General features: G+C 42.6%; 2 non-coding genes across 2 annotated transcripts; both read right to left on the bottom strand.

Moving 5' to 3' along the window:
- Nucleotides 1-2,143: 2,143 nt before the first annotated feature.
- Nucleotides 2,144-2,216, bottom strand: TRNAC-GCA. Its single transcript has one exon. It is a non-coding gene; the product is annotated as a tRNA-Cys (tRNA).
- Nucleotides 2,217-13,077: 10,861 nt separating this feature from the next.
- On the bottom strand, nt 13,078-13,184 carry LOC122441039. Its single transcript, XR_006269184.1, has one exon. It is a non-coding gene; the product is annotated as a U6 spliceosomal RNA (small nuclear RNA).
- Nucleotides 13,185-13,390: the final 206 nt, after the last annotated feature.

Here is a 13,390-nt window from a genome sequence, read left to right on the forward strand (position 1 = left end):
TGCCCATGAAGGTGAAAGGGATGAAGGTTACTGTGAGCACAGCTACCAGTGTTCTGGTTCTCTCTCCCTCTCTAGCTGACTTTGCCTTTTGCCCTTTTTCTGCCGATCTGGTGGTGCAATAGTTTGCCTCCTTTTTGGGTTCAGCAGTAAGCTGAAAATGGTGTGGAAACATCCCAGCAGAAGCTCAAGAGATTAGAAGTAAGTTGTGAAGGCCAGATATCTTCCAAGGGAGCTGAAAAGTGGGCTGTCCTGAGGTTTGAAGTCAGTTTTAGTTAAATTGTGTTCACCTGTGGTTTACTTCGTTGAGGACAAGTTGCCAGAATAGATTCTGGAGATGGAGCTGGGGCTGCTGACTCCCATCTCAAGAGCCCTGTGTGGTGGTGACCTGCTGTTTAGACTGAAGTGACTCCAGGGATTTTGGACCTGTAAGCAGCAGTTTTTCCCCATTAGCTCTAAGCCCACCTCTCTTCAAGCTCCCTCCTAAAGAGTCCCAGACCCCTTTGCCACTATTGATGAGGCTCCAGATTTAAAAGCCCTGCTGTTTTTAAAGGTAGGAGGCCTTTCTATAATACCTAACACATTAATAATATCTGTTCACTGAAACCGTACGGTTCTTTCTCTCAGACCCCTAAACTGTCTGATTTCTCTCATGGGAAGTCTAGAGATGCTTTGTTCTGGGAATCCTTTCCTTCCAACATGCCCTGCTTTGTAGGGTCCTTTGGGTTTCTCTCCCAGGCCACCCTTTGGAGTATGTATTGGACAGCACTCCCACCCGAGACCCTTCCAAAGGAGGCAGTGCCTTGCCATGGGTTAGAGCTCTGGTGGGCCCTGAAGTCACACATCTGGGTTGGCTTCCCACTCTGGGCCTGACCTCTGGACCCTAAGTGTCCCTCACACAGCATTTTGCAGCCTCTTGGGAGAGGCCAAACCCATTTCCCGATCCTGTGGGAGTGAGAAAGAATCTGGGGTCTCCAGGGCTAGCTTGAACATCCTGGGCTTGGCTGGAGCTGAGGATGTCCTGGCTCATGTTGCATCTACCTGTTCTTCTAGGAAGACAGACTTGGGAGAAAGGGAAGGAAGGAGGAGTGTGGGATGAGGTCAGGGCTGGATGACTGGTCTGAGCTCTATGTTTGAGTAAAATGGGCAACTGATTAGATTACGGGTTTGCAAGGAAGAAAAAAATGGATTTGTGTTTGTGAAAGAACTTTGTGTATGGAGAAGAGTTCCCAACCTGTCACTGATGACAGAAGAGCCAGCGCGAGCCTTGGGTCCCCCAAGGAGAGAGAGGCCGAAGGAGCTGCTAGGAGCTGCCTGCAGTCCTGGGACTACCTGCCCAGCTCCCCCAGGGCTCCCTGAAACCTCGCAGCTTCCTTCCTATCATGCCCTGGGCTGCTACCAAGAAACTTCGTCTAGAGGCAGTGAGACCCAGGACCCCAGGGAAGGTTTCTTTCAGGCTCCTCAGTATGCCTGAGCTAAGGGAACTTGTAGCTCTGCAGCGGAGGCGAGGTTTGCAAGGATGGAGGCAGGGCTTGGGCACCAAGGTTCACCCTCAAGTGTCCACCTGCCATTACCACAGCATTGCATTGAAAGCTGAACACCTGGACTCCTTTCACTCTGGTTCTGTGCTGAGAGCTGGGGAGGACAGTGGGTCAAGGCAGACACTGTCTCTGTCCCCAGGTGCCCTCTGTCAGGCAGAGAAGAAAAGGAATTAAGCAGTCACAGTGAAGTGTGATGAATATTACAAACTGGATTTCATCTTTGCTTTTTGTTTGTTGTTGTTGCTGTTTTTGGCTACACTGCTTGTCTTGTGGGATCTTAGTTCTCTGACCAGGGATTGAACCCAGGCCCATGGCAGTAAAAGTGCTTAGTCCTAACCAGGGAGTTCCCTCACCTTCGCTTCTTCATGGCCTAGGTAATTTAGGATTATTACAATGGCAGCTAACAATGAGGGTATCCCATGGATCAGGTAAATCACTCTTCCGTGTGTGCACACTGGCTGAATAAGGTCAAAAAGTGAAGTCACTCAGTCGTGTCCGACTCTGCGACCCCATGGACTGTAGCCTACCATACCAGGCTCCTCCGTCCATGGAATTCTCCAGGCAAGAATACTGGAGTGGATTGCCATTTCCTTCCCCAGGGGATCATCCCCGGCCCAGGGATCGAACCTGGGTCTCCTGCATTGCAGGTAGACGCTTTAACCTCTGAGCCACCAGGGAAGTCTTGGCTGAATAAGGTAGTTACTGTTATCCCCACTTCACAGATCAGGAAACAAGCACACAGTTTAGTGACTTTCCTGATGTCATAGAGCTGATAAGAGATAGCTGGGATTTGAATTAAGGTAAGGTCTGTGGTGTTGGAGAAGACTCTTGAGAGTCCCTTGGACTGCAAGGAGGTCCAACCAGTCCATCCTAAAGATCAGTACTGGGTGTTCATTGGAAGGACTGATGTTGAAGCTGAAACTCCAAAACTTGGGCCAGCTGATGTGAAGGGTTGGCTCATTGGAAAAGACCCTGATGCTGGGAGAGATTGGGGGCATTAGGAGAAGGGGACAACAGAGGATGAAATGGCTGGATGGCATCACCGACTCAATGGACATGAGTTTGGGTAAACTCTGGGAGTTGGTGATGGACAGGGAGGCCTGGCGTGCTGCAATTCATGGGGTTGCAAAGAGTCGGACACGACTGAGCGACTGAACTGAACTGAACTGAACTAAAGGTCTGACTTCAGACTCCCTGTTTTTTTTTTTTGAATTATTAATTGCCTGTTGATATAGAAAATGAGACAGTTACTCAAAAGTTAGAAGAAAAACTATCCAAAGCTTTTTCTCCAAGAGGCCCTAAACATTTAGGTGTATTCTCTTTTTCTTCCTTTAAAAATTGCTTTTATTATGAATATAATGTAACACACTCTAGAGGACTGTGACAAATAAATGTGCAGCTTAAAGATGATTAAAAAGCAAATGCTTATGTATTAATAGCTATTGCCCTCGTCCTTGCTCCTTTTCCCAATCATCACCATCTCTCTCCCTCTGTCAGGAGTTATTATTGGACCTTCATGGCAACCATTACCTGGCTTTCTTTTCAGATTTTCCATGTAAACATATATCCCTAAACGCTATGGTAAGTTTTGGACTGCATATAAATGGAATCATATGGTATGCCTTGTATATATTCTTCCGTGGTCGTCAGGTGGAAAGTGAGGTAAGAGGCAGATGCTGGCCTTCTCCCGCTGGGCCCTCCGGCTTACCCAGTCCTAGGCCACTGTGTGAGCTGGTGGCCCCAGGGAGCAGGCTGGGGGCTGTGTCCTACAGGGCTCCAGAGCCCTCACCCAGACCACCCACTGGCCAGGCCCAGGACTTGAGGCAGTGGTGAACCTCTCCCCCATCCCCGTCTCTGTGACCTACTGGCAGTGACAGACCTGGCACACCTCTGGTTGATGGCCAGCTTGCTTGGGTGCCTGGCTCCCTCAGTGATGATAGCTGAGCAGGGTCTGGGGACCTGGCACACAGGCTTGTGATTCAGTAACATAAACAGAATCATATAGTGTATAACCTTTTGGGGTTGGCTTTTGCATTCAGCATAATCATCTGGAAATTCATCTGGGTCATTGCACGTAGCAGTAGGTCCTTCCTTTCTGTTGCCAAGTAGTATTCCATGGTGTGGATATACCATGTATTTTTTAACCATTCACCTCTTCAAGGACATCTGGATTGTTTCCAGTTTTTGACAATTATGAGTCAAGCTGCTATAAACATTTAGGTACAGATTTCCGTGTGAACATAAGTTTTTATTTCTCTGGGATACATGCTTAGGACTGCAATTACTGGGTTATATGGTAGCTGCATATTTAGTTTTTTAAATAAATGCTAAAGAGTTTACCAGAGTGATTGTATTATTTTACATTGCTATGAGCAACAAATGAGTGACCCAGTTTCCCTGTATCCTAACCAGCATTTGGTGTTGTCATCATTTTTTGCTTAAACATCCTGCTAGGTGTATAGCAATGTCTTATTATGGTTTTAATTTGTATTTCCTTAATAGATGATGATATTGAACATCTTTTCATGTGATTGTCATCTGTATATCCTCTTTGGTGAAATGGCTCTTCATGTAATTGAAATATTTCCTTTTTTTGCTGTTGGTTTTTAAAAAAATTTTACTTTGTCTTGGGGTATAGCCGATTAACAATGTTGTGATAGTTTCAGGTGAACAGCGAAGGGACTCAGCCGTATATAACATATATCCATTCTCTCCCAAATCCCCCAACCATCTGCCACTTAACACTGAGCAGAGTTCCACATGCTAGCAGTAGGTCCCTGTTAGTTATCCATTTTAAATATAGCAGTGCGTACATGACCATCCCAACATCCCTAAATAGCCCTCCCCCTAGCAACCATAAGTTCATTTTCGAAGTCTGTGAGTCTGTTTCTGTTGTGTAAGTAAGTTCATTTGTATCATCTCTCTTTAGATTCCACATATAAGGGATGGCATACGGTTTTTCTCCTCAAAGTGACTTACTTCACTCAGAATGACACTCTCTAGGTTCATCTGTCTTGCTACAGATGACATTATTTCATTCTTTTTAATGGCTGAATAATAGTTCATTGTATATATGTACCATGTCTTTATCCATTCCTCTGTTGATGGACGTTTAGGTTGCTTTCATATACTGGCTATTTTTTTTTTTTTTTTCTGGCTATTGTAAATAGTGCTGCAATGAACATTGAGGCTGCTGTTGGTTTTCTTTTTTAACTTTTTTATTGTGGTAAAACATAGCTTAAATTTATCATTTTAACCACTTTAACATGTATAATTCAGTGGCATTAATGACATTGACACTGTTGTGCAGTCATCACCACTGTTTCCAAACCTTTTCATCATCCCAGCTGAAACTGCAGTCATGCATTGGAAACCCCCTCAAACCTTATTAACCTCAAATCTACTTTCTGTCTCCATGAATTTGCCTAGTGTAATATTTTACATGAATGGAATCATATGCTATTGTTTCTTTTGTATCTGACTTATACAATGTTTTCATGTTTTAACTGTATTAGAACTTCATACCTTTTAATGGATGAGTAACATTCCATTTGTTTATCTGTTCATTTGTTAATGGACACTTGTTTCTACCTTTTAAAAAATTTTATTTTTGGCTACGCTGGATCTTTTGTTTCTGCTTGTGGTCTTTCTCTGGTTGCAGTGAGTGGGGGCTGCTCTCTAGATGTGGTGCATGGGTTTCTGACTGTGATTGCTTCTTTTTGTTGTGGAGCATGGGCTCTAGGGTGTGGGCTCAATAGTTGTGGCTTATGGGCTCTGGAGCACTGGCTCAATAGTTGTGTGCATGGGCTTAGCTGCCTTGCAGCATGTGGGATCCTCCCAGAGCAGGGATTGAACCCGTGTGCCCTGCATTGGCAGGTGAATTCTCAACCACTGGACCACCAGGAAAGCCTTGTTTCTACCTATAGTGTATTGCTGTAATTAACATTGGCATACAGATATCTGTCTGAGTCCTTGTTATCGATTTTTCTGGGTATGTACTTAGGGCTGAAATTGCTGTGGTTTAGCTTTTTGAGGAACTACCAAACTACCACAGCAGCTGCATCATTTTTACAATCCCACTAGCAATGTAGAAGGGTTCCAAATCCACATCTTTGCTAACACTTGTTATTTTCATTCACTCGTTTATTTATTTGTATCCTAGTGGGTATAAAGTGGTGTCTTATTGTAATATTGAGAATATTGAATATTTTTTCATGTGTTTATTGGCTATTTGTATATCTCTTTGTCTAGTTTTTAATTGGGTTATTTTTTTTGTTGTTGAGTTGTAGGAGTTCTTTGTATGTTTTGGATCTTAATTCCTTATCAAATATATGACTTGCAAATATTTTCTCCCATTTTATGTTCTTTGATGCACAAAAGCTTTTAATTTTGATAAGGTTCAATTTATCTATTTTTTTCTTTTCTTGCTTATGCTTTTGATGTCACTGCTATATCCAAGGTCATGAAACATAGTTTTATTCTAAAAGTTAACGGTTTTAACTCTTACATTTAGTTCTTGATCCATTTGGAGTTAGTTTTTACAACTTCGTTCTTTTCTGTATGTGGAAATCCATTTGTCTCAGGACCGTTACTTTTTGTTTCCTGCACCACTTGTTGAAAAGACAGTTCTTTCTCCTTTGAATAGGCTTAGATTCCTTGTAAAAAATAATTTCTATTAGATATATGTGTTTATTTCTGAACTCTCAGCTCTATTCCTTTGGTCTACATGTCTATTCTTATGCTAGTGCTACACTGTTTTGACTTCTGTAGCTTTGTAGTAAGTTTTGAAATCAGAAGGTATGAGTCTTTCGTTCTCAAAATTTTCAAAAAATTTTTTCAAACTTGTTTTGGTTGTTTGGGGCCCTTTGAAGTTCCATATGTATTTGAGGATCAGCTTTTCTATTTCTTCAAAAGAGTCTATTGGAATTTTGATAGGGGTTGCATTGAACCTGTAGCTCTCTGAGTAGAATAGACATATTAATAATATTAAGTCTTCCTACTGATAGCTTAGAGTGTCGGATTTGTCATCTGCAAAGAAGATTTAACTTCGGGACCAGGGACCAGGCTTGATCACTCAAGAGCTTTTGTGTAGCAGAGTTTTATTAAAGTATGAAAAGGACAGAGAAAACTTCCAACACAGACATCAGAAGGCGGGTAGAGAGTGCCCCCCTTGCTATTATTAGCAAGGGAGTTATATACTTTTTAAATTAGTTATTACAATAAATCAAAAGACTGTCTCAAGGTTGTAAAGATCTTACTAGACCCACTCCCATAATTTACATTTTAAGATAACAGGATTAGACAGAAGTTTTTCAGGAAGGAGAAACTGTCCTCGAGCAGGATACATTGTTGTTATATAATCCTTAGTATAGAGTTTAAACTGAGTTGTTTGTTGTGTAATCATCAGTTCAGGGCTTAAAGAAAAAACAGTTTTATGTGACTGAGACTAAGGAATGTAGAGAAAAAAAAAGATGTTTGTCCTTTCCTCCTCCTTGAGAATTCCAGACCTCTATCTTCACTTTGAGAGCCCCAGACCCCTTTCTCCTCCTCGGGGACCCCGGACTTCTTATCAACCTGCCTAGGAATTGACTCTCATTCCCCGCTTTTCTTTTAGGAGAATTATGTTGTCAAGGGAAAGGGGCGTCGTTTTCATCCCATAACTACTTTCTGTTGTGATGGGGCGCTGTTCCTAAATTGTTGAGGCAACATATTCTCCTAATTCTCATATTTATGGTCTCTGATCCAGGGGCCTCAAGTAATAGTTGGAGGAGGTTGTGGCACTTGTAGGAGCTTGGACAACCGTTTGTAACTTAAAAGCTTTCAGACGGTTAGAAACAAACCCCATTTTACAGCTACAGATGTAAGGCAAAATAGTCATTAAACCAAGTTAAAACCTAATCAAAATTAAAAGTTACATTATGTCCATAGTTACATCAGTCCATCTTAGCATTGTTAGATGTCATCACAGAATTGAAGAAAGTTCTTTCCTTGAAGCAGAGAAACCCACCATGGGAAGTCTTCAATTGATGAGGAGGGGAGTGCTCCACAGACCCAGCAATTAGACTGATTGTGGAATGCAGTGGAATGCAGTGTAGGAATGAGCCCAGGACAGGAAGGCGCTATCTTGAGGGTCAAATGGCAGGCGCAGGACTTTCAGAGTCAGCAGAAGCAAGCTCACCTAGATTCTCAGGCCCATCTCGGTTCCTGGCTCAAATAGAGGCTTGTTTGACTCAAAGACTGGGTCGGGAGTTAACCTCCTGGTAATGTCTGTTGAAAAGCTAAAAGCTGAGTCACATAGTTAATTTTAAGGCTTCAGGATCTATGACAATCTCTGTGCACAAAAACAGTCTGTCATTGAGACAGTCCCTTCTTTTGGGGGGTGGATAGTTTGAGCCCTCATTAAAGCTATGGGTAGAACTGTAAACCAACTGTCTTGTGTTTCCTGAGTTAGCTTACATGGATGTCTTTTAATAACGTCTTTAGCCTTTTCAACTTTTTTGGAAGATTGGCGTCTCAAGGAACAGTGTGATACTCTATTCCTAGAGCTTTTGACATCCCTTGAATTACAGCAGCTTTAAAGATGGAGCCACCGTCACACAGAACTTTAGAGTTTAAGATCCCACTTGCATCATGAGAAGTCAGTACAGTAAAATTTTGCCCATTAGTAAACTTATGAGCTTTAGGCATTAGTAAAACAATAGTAACAAGTACCCTTAAACAATGTGGCCATAGCCTTTTTTCAGTAGCAAACTAAACTCTGATCCTGTGGGTAAGCTCAAAGTTGGAGCCTGTAAGAGAGCAGTTTGAAGAGACTCAAAAGCGTTTTGTGTCTCTGGGGACCAAACCAGCTTGTTGGTTTGGGCCTACTGAGTCTCAGTTAAAAGTTTATATAAAGGCTGGGCAAATTTCCCATAACCCAGAGTCCAAATGCAGCAATAGCCTGTAATGCTCAAGAATCCTCTCAATTGTCTTAAAGTCATATTTGGCTCATTTAGGAATTTCAGTGGAGAAGGCAATGGCACCCCACTCCAGTGATCTTGCCTGGAGAATTCCAGGGACGAGGGAGCATGGTGGGCTGCCGTCTATAGGGTTGCACAGAGTCGGACACAACTGAAGCGCCTTAGCAGCAGCAGCAGGAATTTTAGACAATAAAGTATAAGGATTAGACACATTATTTGTGTATCTTGAACAAGTATCCATTTATCATTTGACTTTTTTACACCCAAAATAGGAGTGTTGTATGGACTTTAACAGGGAATTAATAGCCCTTGATCCTTTAAATTCTCAATGATGGGTTTTAACCCTTCTTTAACACCTCAGGCTTTAATGGGATACTGCCTTGATGTGAAAATAAGTGAGGGTCTTTGAGCTTGATAAAGACAGGAACAGCATTTTGTGCTCGACTCACAGTTTTTCCATCAGCCCATACTTTAGGATTTACATTTTTTTTTCAGTTAAAAGAGTGGGTTCCATATTCATGAAAACCCATATTCAGAGGCCTGGACCTTGTTTAGTATATCCCTCCCCAGAAGGGGTGAGGGAGACTGGCAAGATTAGAAACTCGTGAACATAGCACAGAGTCCCAGTTGTAGCTTAAAGGATGACTGAAATCATAGTGTTTGGCTCATCCAGACAGTCCCATTTCAGTAGTGGATCGGGAGGAAAGTGGACCAGGGGCTTCAGTTAGCACAGAGAAAGTTGCCCCAGTGTCCTAAAGAAAATCGACTGATTGGCCCCCCACAGTTATTAATACTGGGGTTCCTCAGGTGTAATTAGAATGGGAGCTTGTGGGGACCCCTGGGCACCTTCAGTCCAGATTGTCTTGAGAGTCCAACCAACCCCTGGGGCCTACACCTCGGAGGGCAGTCTTTTCTCCAGTGTGGACCCTTGTAGACGGGACTTGAAGCCCGGGGAGAGGGGCTACTTAGATGCTTGATGGCAATCCCACTTCAGATGCCCCTTCCTTTCCACAGGAATAACAAATCCATCCCTTTTCATCTGGGCACTTTTCCTCAGGCTGTTTCAGAGCAGAGCTAACAGCCATTGTTGGGGCTTCAGTCTTTTGACTGGTTCTTTTTTGCGTCTATTTTCCTCCTCATATTCTCTACCATAATATACTGTCTGAGTCAGCTGCAACAGTTTTCTAAAGACTGATTTGGTCCAAACGCCTGTTTTCATAACTTATGGCAGATATCTGGAGTTGACTGAGTGAGAAATCTATCTTTTAAGATCATTTCTCCCTCTGCACTTTCAAGATCAACATCAGTAAACTGGGGAGAACCTCCCATGGTCTATCTAGGAATTTACCAGGAGTTTCCTTCTCTCCCTGTTCTCTTGTCAGCCAACTTAGCACAGTCTTAAGTCTTAAGTCTTAATGCTTGCTTAAGTCCTTTAAGAATTCATCTGGCAAAGTGCCTCTGTTATTGGAACCACTTGGCTCCTAGTAGGAAGGAGGTCTATTTCATGTTCCCTCTTTCCCCTTGTCTCAAGTTCAAGCCATTCATCTCCAAAATAGTAGCTTCCTCCAAAATTCAAGTTTTTGAGTCAGGAGTCAGTGTCTATCCCAAGACATACATTATATCTCTTCAAGTAAGCTCATAAAGTAAAGTCCTATAACGGCTTCTATATACTTTTCTGGATCCTCTAAATAGTCTCCACTGCAATTGGTACTGTTTGTATTTCTACTGAGACTAAAGCAACCCCTCCTGGAAGGGTGCCCTGATTCTCAGCCTGTTCAGTTGAGAGCCCTGGATACAGGGGTAAAGTAAGAGGACAGGAGGGAGCTGAAGTTTACACACCCAAACCTGCATCCTTAGGACATAAGTCTGGCACATCTCGCAGAGAGATAAAGACCAACACATATGTCACTTCTACCCATTTCTCTTGTTTTCTACAGAACTGGTCTAGTTGTAAAACAGTAAAACAGTAATAATTGAGATGGAGAAGGAAATGGCAACCCACTCCAGTACTCTTGCCTGGAAAATCCCATAGGAGGAGCCTGGTAGGCTACAGTCCATGGGGTTGTAAAAGAGTCGGACATGACTGAGCAACTTCACTTCAATAACTGAGATCCTTCAACAGGTCAGCGTTCCCCGTTTTCCAAAGGATACTGTGGCCATTCAGTATCACAGAAGAAGATCAGGAGTGTCTTTTTAAATTCTGGGGATCAAACTTGTCCCAGTTTTTACGTACATTTTAAAGGAGTGGTTCTGGAACTTTTAGCTCCCATCTGTAAGAGAGAAAAAAGCGGCATTCACAGCCATGGATTTTTTCCACTGGAAGCGTCCTTTTCTGCTCTAGATGGGGGTGTAGACAGACTCTCCCCTGAAACTTTCCTTCCCTGGTCGAACTTAGTCTGTCCCTTACCGATACAGGCGTCTTACTTGTCCCTCCCGTTTCTACCAATGAGGCCGAGTGGAGATGCACCAGGGGTAGACCTGATGGCATCCCAGATTGATTTAGTTCCATACCACCAAGACCTTTGTTTGATTTGCCCTTTTCCTCTGATGCCACTCGGGGTGGAGCAGAGTAGCTTTTCTGAATGCCTCCCAAGCTAGTACTACTAGGGGAAGCATTTGTCTTTCATGTGCCTATACACTTTCCTGAGTACAGTCCTGACCACAGTAGAAATGGTGAGTCATAAAGGGATGAACAACAACCAAGATCTCCCTGCTGAGTGTCACCACACCAGTATGTGTGATAGCAAAAGAGGTTGTGGAGGGTTGGCCAATGAGGAAAGAGTGATTTTTGTCCTTAAGCTACTAGGGCCAACCCTTCCAGTTCATTTCCACAGCTTCCACAAAAGAAATATCTAACGAGTTGAGACGGAAGCCATCAGGGAGCTTTCTCTGGTCTTCCAAGAGCTAACACAACCAAAGGAAGAAGCCCATTGCATTTCCAATCTGACCAGATCCTGCAGATCCCAATCCGTGTCCTCAAAAAACTCATGGTCAACAGCAGGGCTTCTATTCACATAGATAGGAGACACAGTTGTGACAAAGATTCACTTTCAGATTGCTGGCCCCTGAGACAGGCAGCCAAGAGAGTAACCTCTAGCCTGAGAGATGTTCCTGGAGCTAGAGTTCCGCCTTGTTCCCAAATGTGCTCTTAGTAACTTTCTAGCAAGGCTTGCCTAGTCTAGCGAGGCTAAGCGCTTCCATACATGGGGTCTAAGTAAAAGTGCACAATAACAGCATGGATCACAAGTCCCTTGAAAGTCTATGACCCAACAGATTATGTTAGTAGTTGTATGTAATTCCTTGCTCAATTACAAAATGGTCAAAGAGACCAGGAAAAGGTGACCGAGAAAGGAAAGTGCGGTCCACACACCTCGCCCATTTCTGGCTGCTCCCTGCTCAGGGACGTTGGGTGTCTCTTGGCGTTGGCAGGTTGGTATAAACCCCCAACAAGGCTTCCCTTCAGTCATTATGAGGCACCGTGAAACCGCAGAGCAGGGCTCCTCACCTGCTTTGCACAGGGTGTCGTTCATTCACACACGCACACCGTAGAGTTGGTAAAGCAGAAAATGTGTATACTGAGAAAGCAGAGGCTAGAGCTCTGAGTGTTCTTACCTTGTCCTGAAGATCCTGGACGAGCCCCCAAGATGATAGCTCACCGTGAATGATGTCGGATTCATGATCTCCGAAGAAGATTTAGCTTCGGGACGAGAGACCAGGCTTGATCACTCAAGAGCTTTTATGTAGCAGAGTTTTATTAAAGTATGAAAAGGGACAGAGAATCAAGCGATCAAGCCTGGACCCTGGTCCTGAAGCTAAATCTTCTTTGGAGATTATGAATCTGACATTGTTCACCATAAGCTATCACTAACCTATGGACACAGGATGTCTTTGTGTTTAGGCCTTTTAACATTTCTGTCAGCAATGTTTACAATTTTCAGTGTATACATCTTTTACTAGATTAAAGTTATTCCTAGGCATTTTATTCTGTTAGATGCTATTGTAAATGAATTCTTAATTTCATTTTTGGATTGTTCACTGGTGGTGTATAGAAACAAATGTTTGTATTTTCTTCTTGTACCCTGCAACTTTCCTGAGCTTGTTTATTAGTTTTAGTAGCTGTCTGTGGATTCTTCAGGATTTTCAACATATAGAATAATGTCATTTGCAAATATAATTTTACTTCTTCCTTTCCAATTTGAATGTCTTTTGTTTCTTTTTGTTTTCTAATTGCTCTGGCTAAAGCTTCCAGTATAATGTTGAGTAGCACTGGTGAACATGGATATTCTAGTTTTATTCTGCATCAGTCTTTTACTACCGAGTATGATTTTAGCTGTGTATTTTTTGTAAATGCTCTTTATCATGTCAAGGAAGTTCTCTCTTAGTCCTAGTTTTGAGTGTTTTTTAAATCATGAAAAGTTCTTTCATTTTGTCAAATTCCTTTTCTGCATCAATTAAGATGATTTCCTCCCCCCCCTTTTTTTTAACAGCTCAGCTTTTTATTGAATGTGTTACTAAAGAGGTTTAGTCAAAAAGACCAAAGCCCATGTCATCATCAGACTCTTCAGATTCTTCTTTCTTTGAAAAATATGGAACGCTTCACGAATTTGCGTGTCATCCTTGCGCAGGGGCCATGCTAATCTTCTCTGTATCGTTCCAATTTTAGTATATGTGCTGCCGAAGCCAGCACTCCCCTTTTTCTATTAATGTGCTATATCACATTGATTGGTTTTCATAGTTGAACCACCCTTTCATTTCTGGGATAAATCCCACTTGGTCATGAAGTATAATCCTTTGAATATGCTGTTAGATTGGGTTTGCTAGTATTTTGCTGAGAAATTTTATGTTTATATTCATAGGGGTATTGGTCTATAATTTTTTTCTTGTGATTTTTTA

The sequence above is a fragment of the Cervus canadensis genome, chromosome 4, assembly GCF_019320065.1.
Source record: "Cervus canadensis isolate Bull #8, Minnesota chromosome 4, ASM1932006v1, whole genome shotgun sequence".
In the NCBI taxonomy this organism is placed as follows: domain Eukaryota; kingdom Metazoa; phylum Chordata; class Mammalia; order Artiodactyla; family Cervidae; genus Cervus; species Cervus canadensis.